At 41.4% G+C, this 11,051-nt stretch overlaps 1 long non-coding RNA gene across 1 annotated transcript; it reads right to left on the bottom strand.

Annotated features, from left to right (window-relative positions):
- Positions 1 to 8,534: 8,534 nt before the first annotated feature.
- Positions 8,535 to 10,757, bottom strand: LOC116446081. Its single transcript, XR_004241037.1, has 2 exons — positions 10,614 to 10,757; positions 8,535 to 9,842 (listed from the first exon to the last, which is right to left on the bottom strand). It is a non-coding gene; the product is annotated as an uncharacterized LOC116446081 (long non-coding RNA).
- Positions 10,758 to 11,051: the final 294 nt, after the last annotated feature.

Here is an 11,051-nt window from a genome sequence, read left to right as displayed (position 1 = left end):
TGGTCACTAAAAGTTCAGAAGCTGGCAACACACAGGGTTCTTGAGGTATCAGCCAATGCCTGCTTGCAGCAGGGAACTGTTTTAGTGTTAGAAGTGTTTCTGAAGAGGTGTTTTCTACATAACCTTACACACTTCTTTGTGTAGTTACGCTACTTCAAGAAAATTAGGCTAAATATTTTAAGTATCTGGCTTTGCCCTAAAATATTAATATGACAAAGGGAATCTGTGGCATGAGCCCTCTTTGATCACTCTGTATATTTAAATATATTGTCTTCATCAAAAAGTTTCTCTTGGTATGTTGGCCAAATATCTTACATAGGCATTGGAAGCACTGAAATATGACAGAATTAAGAGTGTCTGCATTGCCCTAAGCTTGGATTTTTTTTCCCCAAGAAATAACTAACCCAATATTGCTAGTTCTGTAACTCTGTTAAGCCACTTAACCAAAGAGTCAATTACAGCTCTTGAGCTATAATTGAGGGTGGGTGTGATATGTTATACCACCTTACTCTTCTCTTGATCTGCATGGTAAAGTAAATCCCATTATAATTCAATCAGTGAGCTAGTCATAACTGTAATTGCAAATCTCCTCTCTCTAAGGTGGGGAAGAAGGGTGGAAGAATTTCTGGCTCTTTGTATTCTACTGATGCCCTGTACATATCCATGAGGGTGCTTTAACACCTAATACACCATCCCTTGCATCTGAAGGGTGCAAAGAGCACTCATACACCCAGCTACGGCAGCCTGGCTGAGGGGAAGTCACTTGCTACTCAGTGCAACTACCTATATCCAAAACTGGTCATAAATCTGACTTACTGTCTTTCCTGTTTTGGAGAGAGTGAAAAAAAGGAAGCAAAAGCCTCTTTGTCCTGGACAGTCACAGGATGCACAGGGTAGAGATCACATTCTGGATGTGAATATTGTTGGGCTCAACTTGTACCAGTTTGCCACAGCCCTGCACATGCTGAGCTCATTATGCCATGTCTCCCTTGCTCTGGACTGTGTTGGACAGTAAAGGTCAGAGGGTGAAGGGGGCTGCAGGGCTGTGCTACCATACTGGGCTCCATGGCCAGAGGATTGGGACCAGCTGTTCAGGAGTAAAAGGAGTGTAAATCTTCTGAAAGTCTCCAGAGAAGCAAAAGAAATCCATACCACTGATTCTCTTGGTCCTTTTGTGAAACTGTTCTGAATGCACTATTGCTGTGTTTCATTCTTTTGCTAACTGCATGGGATTGATCAGGACACCACACCACACAAGGTGGATCTGCTCCTGGTCTGGTTATTCTAGGCATAATCTCAGCTATTGTCTGATTGTTGGTTAGGAAATGGATATCAATTGCATAATTGCTGAGCGATTGTGTCCCACACCCATTCCCCCTAGAGGAATTGAAGCAGCTAGTTAAGAAGGAGTGTTCCCAGGATGTTGGAGGCATTAACACATACAGGGATGGCAGAGTCTTATGAAAAATTGTCCCAGAACAGGTTAATACTTAATATTAACTATGTGGAGCAGAACTTACAAGACGCTGAAGGTGTGTAAGTGCATTTCTGCCCGTGTGAGTCCGGTGTCCAGCAGTCCATACCACTGACTTTCACAACACCCTGCTCCATTCCTCACTGCTGGTAGCTGACCCTGAAAGTACTCCTTGCCCTGCACACCCATGCTTCTCTTGCTGGGCATGTGAGCAGCAGGTGAAATCTTTTCTGTAAGGAAGCAACTCCCATGTAAATCTCATGGGACTCACAGAACATCCTTTCCCCTGTCTTTCCTGGCATCCCTGACCTTTTTCAGGCATGAGGCAGCATTATTGTTCCTAGGGCTGCCGTTCTCAGGGACCCCTCATCAATGCAATACCTATTCGAAATACTTTTCAAAATGGAACCAGTTTGATGGTTTTGGAGCTATTCTTCATGTCACTCATAAGTTATACCTTTCAAAGAAAATATGAAATGTACTATCTAAAATTTATTGAACTCTTCTCCTGTGACTTGTGATGCTTTCTCACAGCTAATATTTCAGTGTCATTTTTTCTATTGATTGCTGGTGTCACAGAGAGGTATCTCCACTGAGAAGAATGCAGGGTGCCCATTTTCCCTTGCTGCTGGTGGGTTTTGGGAAATAGGGGACTGCAATATTTGGCCTGCACTCCCACCATTCCCAACAGCAGATGAGGTCAGCCATGATTGTCTCTAGCTCAGCTTAAAAACTTCCTTGGACAAAGAATTGTAACCTCTCTGAGTAATGACTTCCAGCACTGTGCCTACTCCCTCTCCTAAGGAAAAGTTTTCTTTTAAATTATGATCTGAACAAAAGATGTCTTTTTTCTTCAACTGAATAATTGAAAATACTTTCAGAAAATGTGAGCTCAGCATGGTATGTCTGTAACATCTTTCAAGTTTTACTTATTTGGGTTTTTTCCCCCCAGAGTAGTCAAAGAAGTTCATCCCACACAATTCCTAGAGAGTACATCAGAATGAGGGTTTATAATGTCACTAAATAATAATATGTGCTGTCATATTTAGAATAACCACAGAATCATTTATGTTGGAAAATAGCTCTAAGATCATCAAGTCCAGCCTTTGACCGAACGCCACCTTGTCAACTAGACCATAGCACCAAGTGCCAGGTCAAGTCATTACCTGAACACCTCCGGGGTGGTGATTGTGATTCTTGAACACCTTCCTGGGCAGTCCTTGGCAATGCCCTTAACAACCCTTTCTGTGAAGAAATTTTGCAGCTTCAGGCTATTGTCCTCTCATTCTGTCATCAGTTGCCTGGGAGAAGAGACTGACCTCCACCTGGCTGCAGCCTCCTTTCAGGTACTTGTAGAGATCAATACAGTCTCCCTGAGTCTCCTTTTCTCCAGGCTGAACAACCCCAGCTCCCTCAGCCATTCCTCATATGACATACTCTCCAGACCCTTCACCATGTCCATTGCCCTTCTCTGGATGCACACCAGAACCTCAATGCCTTCTTGTAGTGAGAGGCCAAGAACTGGACACAGGAATTGAGGCGTGGCCTCACCAGTGCCGCATACAGAGGGACAATCACTGCCCTGGTCCTGTTGGTAATTATTTTGTTACAAAAATAGTAAAAAAAATCAGTTCAGCTCTCTAACCTCACCTGTTTGTCACACTCCCCTCTTCATTCCCTTCTTCCTGTGAGTGTAGCTGAAGCATCCCCTTTGGTCCTTTCTATGCTTTCACCTCAGTTGGTATTGTATGAAATCCCTGGAGCTTCTCCATCTGAAACTGCTTTCCAGTATTCCTCTGCTTCAACTTAATTCAACCTTTACTATGAGTAACTATCTTCTCAGTTGTCATCACTTTCTAATTTCTGTTTTCTTCTGCATTTACTTATTGCTAAACTAACAGTGCCTGATAACTCTGCAAAAGCATTTTGGGATGCAGTACATATGAAAGCTGTGATCCCACACACAATGATGCCTTTGGGCTGATATGTTCTTGAAATTTCTGTCCTCAGTTCATAAATATTGGAGAAGTCAGGTATAGCTATTCTATTTCTAATGGAGGGCCACCTGCCATGTGAACCAGTCATAAGAAATTTATCGGAGGTGCTTTTCATGGTTTTTCAGTCAGATGGAGGTAACATGAACCCATTCGGAGATCCTCTTGTGAAGTGCCCAGTGTAGCACATATTTTCCCTTCATTATATACAAGTAGCCCTTAGTGATACTGATGGAAATTACAGTGTTGTGCATTTAAAGGAGAATACAGATCTATACTGTGCAAATTACTTCAGAAAACAAACTCAGTTTATGGACATGGACTGTGCAGAGCTGAGCAGCAGTATATTTCAAGCAATGTTCCCTGCATACCATGTAGTAAAGGGAAAAGGAGGCTGGGGAGCAAGGGAGAGCAGAGATCTGGATTTTAGAACTATTTAATAACAAACCATGAAGGATAAAAACTGCAGAGTTTGACTAGCTTCAAAATCACTTCTCACCTCTGGTTTTGAAATCTCCAGCCCAATTATTTGTTTACTTGATAGTGCTAAAATCTTATTCTCCGTCGTTATTTGCTTGCTAGTAAAGAGCCAAAAAACCCCAGCAGTCCAAAGGTAACCACACAACTAAATCACTTCCAGATGATAAGTCACACTCTGATGGTGAAAGCAGACTTTACAGTTTCAGTGTGCCAGGTAATATATGGCAGTCACCCAGCTGCTATTAGTTTTTGGTAACAGCATATACACATACTGTTGGGTTTGGTTGTTTTTTTTTCTGAGCTGCATTAGGGGTTGGCTAATACCACATACATGTGATATTTAGCTTGATTTCAATCACAAAATTGCCTAAAAGGAAAGACAATTGCAAAGCATCTATTACCCCTAGTCCCACTTCCACATAAATCATATTAATAATTTTTATTGTGATATTAATTGCACAGCAGTTTGAATAGCCATCCTTAGGAGTCTGTATATGCTCTTGCCACATACATGTTTGTGATGCCATCTTTGCACACATGACCACTACATGCCTTTCCCACAGATCCCTAGCTCATTCACTGCTCAGGGGTGGGTGTCATTCATTTATTGAAAAGCCATTAGATATTTTGCTTTCTCCAGGTGTTTAACATGTGGCCTAAATCCCTATTAACTACTGACCAGTTAGTCTTGATCTTAAGAGAGAGTTTTAATTTAATTTGTTGCCCTTGATTTTGATGACTGTAGCCTCTAAGCAGTTCACAAATGTGTATTTATTTTCAGATCACCCTTATTATTTTCCCCATTTTGCAGCTGGAAGTAGAAGAACAGAGAAGTGCAGTGAGTCTGTGCTCAGTTTAAGACTCCTAATTTGTCAGGGTACTTAACATTATGTAATTTTTTTAGATATTCAGAGCAGAGCTCCCACTGAGTCCTACTGCAGCTGTGAGCTCAGCTCTTTTCCAAACCAGACACTGGAGTCTCAAGTCAGGTATCCATATAACTGGGAACATGCAATTAGTGACCATGGTGCAAAATTTGGTGTAAAAACTTACTGATGTTGTACAAGAGACATGTGGCACAAGCAGATAGGGATGCATCCAGTTCTACTGACTGATATTCAATAACTTTAAGCAAGATAGCGTTCATTGTTTTTTCCCCAATCCCTGAACTTCATTCAAAACACACCATTGCCTCTGAAACAAATGAGTAAGGGGCTGAGCATCTCTCTTTACACAGTCCTAACTTATCTTGAGCAGCCTGAATATGGCCTGACACATCCTCTGTGGGAAAAGAGCGTGGCTTCCTCTATTCCCAGTGCATTGGTGTGAAAGGGGGAAAAGCTGCCCAGATAACTTCAGCTCTGGCACTTGCTAACTTGGCGTATTTGCTTTGGCAGCTCACAGACTTCTCTTAAGAGAGTGTTTGTAGGTAATTTCCTGGGTTCTTAATGAAGCAAAGTGGAAAAACAAAAATCCTATTATGTGGCATCATATTAACACCTCTATGCCTCACGCTATTGGGGTTAACCCTTAGTTTCTCCATATGGACTTCTGCCCTCTGAGTTAACAGGGTAATTTGTAGCAATAATGAGTTGCCAGCTTCTCTGTGGACCAGGGGACACCTTTTCTAGGGGCTGAGACCAGAGCAGCGCCACAACCCAGGGTTCTCATGATCGATTTTCTGCCCTGCAATGACCAGTGAAGGGACTGTAGTGTCTAAAAAATATTTCCTCCTCTAGCTCTTACTCCCCTCTAGCCATCTGTAGTCCCATTCCTGCTCCTTCCTCATATCTGGCTCCTTGGTTCAGCCACTGCTGTTCCTGTCCCCCAGCCAGTCTCAATTGCTCATTCTTTCTCTCTGTCAGCCTCCTAGCTGAAGGTGCTGGTCCCTTCCATCTGGGTTTTAAGTCCCAGTCCCCCTGGGTCCCCACACTCATCTTTCCACCTCCTGAATTCTGCTTCTTAGCTCCACATTTTTGACCATGTGTGAAGCTTCAAAGCCTTATCCCTGTTTCGTTGCCGCTTTTGATTCCTGGTCTGTATTCTCTCTGTCATCATCCTCTTCTACTTTAGTCCTCCTGCAGCCACAGAGCCCCCAGGAAGTGCTGAAGTAAATTACCTTCCACTGGGATAAAACCACCTGTCATCATCTAGCATGTCTCCCCTCCTTACTACAGCTACTTTTTTTTTAATTACATCCCTTCAGGATGTCCACTTACACTTTTACTATAAATAAGTGAGACATTTTTCATCCTTATAGCTATGCCGCTCTTTCTGGAAGCAATCTGTCAGATTAATGTGACTCAGCCCTATAGAAGCTAGCAATCAGTTTTTTAGGGAACATGATTTTCTCTGGCTGAATAAATGCGTATGTATGTAATGTTAACACTGATGCTGAGATTCACTGTTCTGTAGCTTTTTTACCAGGATTTCACCAGGGCTTTGCAGTAGGGGGCTGAGAGGTGGGGTCACTGCCTGGATTTCTTTTTGAGCTACCTCTGAAGAATGCAAGGCTCTGCTAAGCCAGACATTGCCAAAAATAAATAGAAATAAGGGTATGGGGAGAAAGTACATGCTGCTGTTTTATGGGGTTCAGCTTGTAAAAGTAATGCTTTAATATTTTGGGTACAGCAAAAAGCTTTTATCTTCAACACAAGAGGTAAGTAAATATGTGTATATTATATATTTATGGAAATATCTGTACAGAGACACTGATACAGAAACAGACACAGCCCATACTATGGGTGTTATGCTTCATAATCTCCATGCTTTCAAGTTTAGACCATCAACCCTTGAAATAAGGGGAAGATTTGCACTTAACTGAGGAAGACCTTGTTCACACACCTTCATGGCCATTCTTCAGTTTGGTCTGTACTGAGCAATGGACAGGGTGAAGTACTGGTCATGAGTAAAATTTTATCTTGCCTGTGTAATTTTCCTATCACAAGTGCAGGGAAAGCATGGTGGTGTAATAACTCTCTGTTTTAAAATGGTATCCTGTGTGTGTGGCTCCTGCCCTTCATGTGAATGTGCGTTCATAAATAAAGTCAAATATCAAAAAAAAAGAAAGCTGACTAGTAACAGGTAATTAGTCAACCAAATGTTCCAGAACTGTCATAAGGAGAAAGAAATAGTGATCTCAGGTTGCTTCAGCTCACCATCAAGATCAGCTCGGAGTGTGAGTACAAAGCTAAACTATTTCATATGCTGCACATACGAAAATGGAGATGGAAAGTGATGAGCTCTTTATATGCCCCTTTCCAAATAAATTTGGAGAAGAGCTTAGGTGGTTAAGCAGGTCTCAAATGGTTTCTGCTGCTGAAATAGTCTATTGATGCTTTATTTTTCCCTTTAGATTTTCCACTACATTAAATATTTTAAACTACCAAATATTTCTTTCTAAAGGGAATGGAATGAAAAGATATCTTACATGACTTATTACAAATACTAGCCCTTGTAAATAGTTTCTAAAAAAAGTAGCATCATCAATTTAAATGTTGACATGCTTAATATTTCAGGGTCATACTGAACCAAAGGTCTTTAAGGAGAACTTCCCATCCAAAGGAGTTGATTTCAGTGGAAATTGATTGAAGTAGGGCTTCTGCTTTCTGCTAGTTGATCTCTCTCTGAGCTAAATTTTGTGATTTCCAGTACAACTTGCACCTAAATCTTACTTTATGTGGATCAAATGATTTCACTCCCTGTTTCATCCTGCAGTCTCCCATGGCACAGCCACTCGCACGTTGCAGGCACCTGGGCTGAAACCTCATCAAGTGTGTGCTGATGTTTGGGGCCACACGGGTGCCACAGGACACAGGAGCTGACACTGGAAGTCTGAGCCCGGACAGGACTTTAAGTGGTGCTTACCTTGTTCTCAGCACACACTATTCCTGCTCAGGCTGTCTGCCCAGGGGTGGTAACAGTGAGTGCAAGCAAGCACAAAGTCAGACCAAATCATCTTATCAGTTGCATATGGCACAGCCTTCCAAAAGGTTCTTTGCTCTCACAGCCCAGTTTTCCTTTGGCAGCTCACATAGGCAGTGAATGCCATCTCTTCCTGAGGTGACTGTGGCTTCTGGCCACCTCCACACCCAGGCCAGTCCAGCAGCCTCTCCAATGGGGCAGAGCGATGTGCATTCTCCAAGCTGCAGGGTGTTAATATTCAACACTTCAAAACCCGTAGACCAGCTCTTATCATAAGCACAGGCTGGATTTCCACTGGAAAAAAGCCCTCCACACATATTTTGTTTTATGTTCTATTTATATATTTAAGATTCTAAAGTTTGTGTGTATTTAGGGAATTTTTTTACCATTAAACTCAGTGTTCTGGAAAAAAACCCAACTTAATTTAGAAAAACTACACAGCCTGTTTTCTGTCTTTTTGTTATTATTCAATATGAAAAGGATATTGTAAGTGCATATTCCACTGAATATGCGGTTTGGCAGCGAACGGCTATTCAGCTGCCCTGCTTCTGCCTCAGAGTTTATTCAGGTCATAAACGAGACATATAAGCATTTGAGTTAAGATTTATAGTTACATTAACTGTATCAGAAGCTTTTTGTACTTAATATAAAACACACTCTAGGAGCTCAACATTGCTTTATTCCACAATACACTCAATATTAGACATGTTACCTCCTGTAATTACTGACATTAATAGCCTCAGGAATAATGGAAAGTGAGCTAAACACCAGTGTGGTAGATGTGAATGGACTTTATAGTACATGTCATTTGGAAATATTTCATGAGTCATTAAATTTTTACTTAATATTTCTTCATTTAGTAATTAAGAAATAATCCAGCAAAACAATGTCCTCACTTTAACACATAGGTCAGATTTTGTTATAAAATCGGTAAAGTGGTTCCCACAGATTTAATTTAAATCCCATGTAAGATTCAACCCAGTCCTGACACAGCAAAATTGAACCTCTTGCACACAATTTTTAGGAGAAAGTGGGGACCAGGATTTGTACAGCCCCCTCCAACGCCTCTGAGTGACTCATGCAAGGCTCTAAGGACTATTGCATAGGATAATTTTCTTCTGGAAAGGAGGTTGAAGTTGCCAGCAGCTCAGGCAGGAGATCTTATGTGTCTGTCTTCAAGCCACCCAACATTTGCTAATTTGGAGATGTCATTTTTACCCCAGCTCCCTCAAATTATACTTTTATAAGTAATCTATTTTAGAAAATCCCACATCTTTCATTGCTTGTTCATTTGCAAAGAGATGTCCATTCTAAGCCTTTGCACAGAAGGAGCCCACTGCTGCTTCTCAAAGGTCTTGAAAGACTGGGAAAGTACAACACTGGCAGTCCTGAAGCAAATAGTATCTCCAGAGCGAAGATACTGTCTGAAATGTTTAGGATGATGAATATACCAGTAGTGCACACTTTTCTCTACGGTCTTTTACCCCTGTGTATTGATTAAGCTAACATCCATGTGCACACAGTAAACATATTAGCATTCAGATGATTCTTTTTTAGCTTGATGTTAATAGTATGTTAAGGCGAACAAAGAAGAAAATAGAACCCATATTTACCTATAACCCTGGTCTATTTTGAGATCCCAAGGCTTTTATGTTAATAATAAAAACACCAATAAATCCTCATCTCTTTGCTTTTTAAGCCTGACAGACAGTCTTTGAAGCACTATTGCATTTATTTCTTCCAACCAGATGTGCAATTTATGTTTTATTTGAAAGCAAACCTTAGCATTATAGAAGACACTTGTGCTAAACTAATAACACAAATATATTTTCCATCACTGGGTAAAACCTTGTCAGGAAAGTCTCGAGTCCCCATGACATATTCTAGAGCCTTGCTGATATTCTTGGAACAGCTTGTTTGATACTGGTCAGTCACATCAGTCATTTCATAGAGATCTCAATGGAGTCTGTCTGAAACCAGAATTAATATAGTAGGTTTAAGCAGGAAGACATCTAAGCCCCCAGCCTGAATTTGCAAGGAACACACTGTAAAGAGAATGTTTAAATGATAGTTTTGAAATAAATGCAATTTCCTTAAAAAAATACTCAGAGAATCACATATGTGACTTTTTCTAATTGTGCAAGAAACTTTATGCCTTTGTGTACATTGGAAATGTGCAAATGAGATATTTGTTTTCTGTTCTCTTACATCTTTATTAGTGTAGTTTGGACCCCTCACACAGTAAACACTTCAGGGATTTTGAACAGTTCAGCTGTGGTTCCTATAACAGAAAAAATGCAGAACAACACTGGTGGATAATTCACTGGACTTTTCAAGTCCCTTATGGCTGGTGAAGGTGACCCAGCAAGGGCTCCTGATGCTGATATCTCTTGGTCCTGCCTAGGATCAGCTACCCACACAGTTCTAGCTCACAGAAGTAAATGTCCCTTAAGCATCACTGTGAATCACTACAACAGCAGATTTTCCCTCCACTCTCTGAATGGTATAGCAGGTGCCTTGAGGCTCTCAGACATTGGAAGATGTGTGCCTTACCAGGTTAGAGATACTGACAGCTGTACTTCTGGCATATGGTACTGCCACCCATCTACCATGAGCCCTCAGGAGTTTACTGGCTGGGAAAAGTGATTAGTATTGCCTGAGGAAAAAATTCTAATTAGAAGTGGGAAGGAATTATGGACCTTTACCCCTGCACCTAGAAGGAGACATGCAGCATTACTCACCTCAGAGGGACAGCAGTCCAAGAGGTAAAACAGGAGGCTGAGCTGAGGCTGTCTTCTCTAAGGACATGTCCACGTGGACTTCTGGGCTTCCTGAAGGAACATGGTGGTAACAGTAAGGTAAAAGCCCTTCCAAAAGCAGACCCTCTCATTACTCACCCTTCTCTCCCTGTGTTTTCCAACCTGGAGCAGGGTTGGTCTGTGCCATTTTCAGTACCTTAAATTTACATCTGTGCTTTCCCTGGGGATGAACTGTGGAACTCAAGTGATAAGTCACCCTCCCACTCCTGACTCCCCATAAAGTTATTATTGATAATCGTTTCTACTGCAGGTGAAGCATCAGGTAGGATCATGCCCAGTTGTGCTCAAAGTTGTACAAAATATAGAGGAAGATACAGAAACATTTCACAAAACATTACAGTCCTACATAAGGTGTGTATG

The sequence above is a fragment of the Corvus moneduloides genome, chromosome 6 (genome assembly GCF_009650955.1).
Source record: "Corvus moneduloides isolate bCorMon1 chromosome 6, bCorMon1.pri, whole genome shotgun sequence".
Lineage (NCBI taxonomy): Eukaryota > Metazoa > Chordata > Aves > Passeriformes > Corvidae > Corvus > Corvus moneduloides.
Note: the sequence above shows the minus strand (reverse complement) of the source record. Positions and strands in the feature narration are given on the sequence as shown.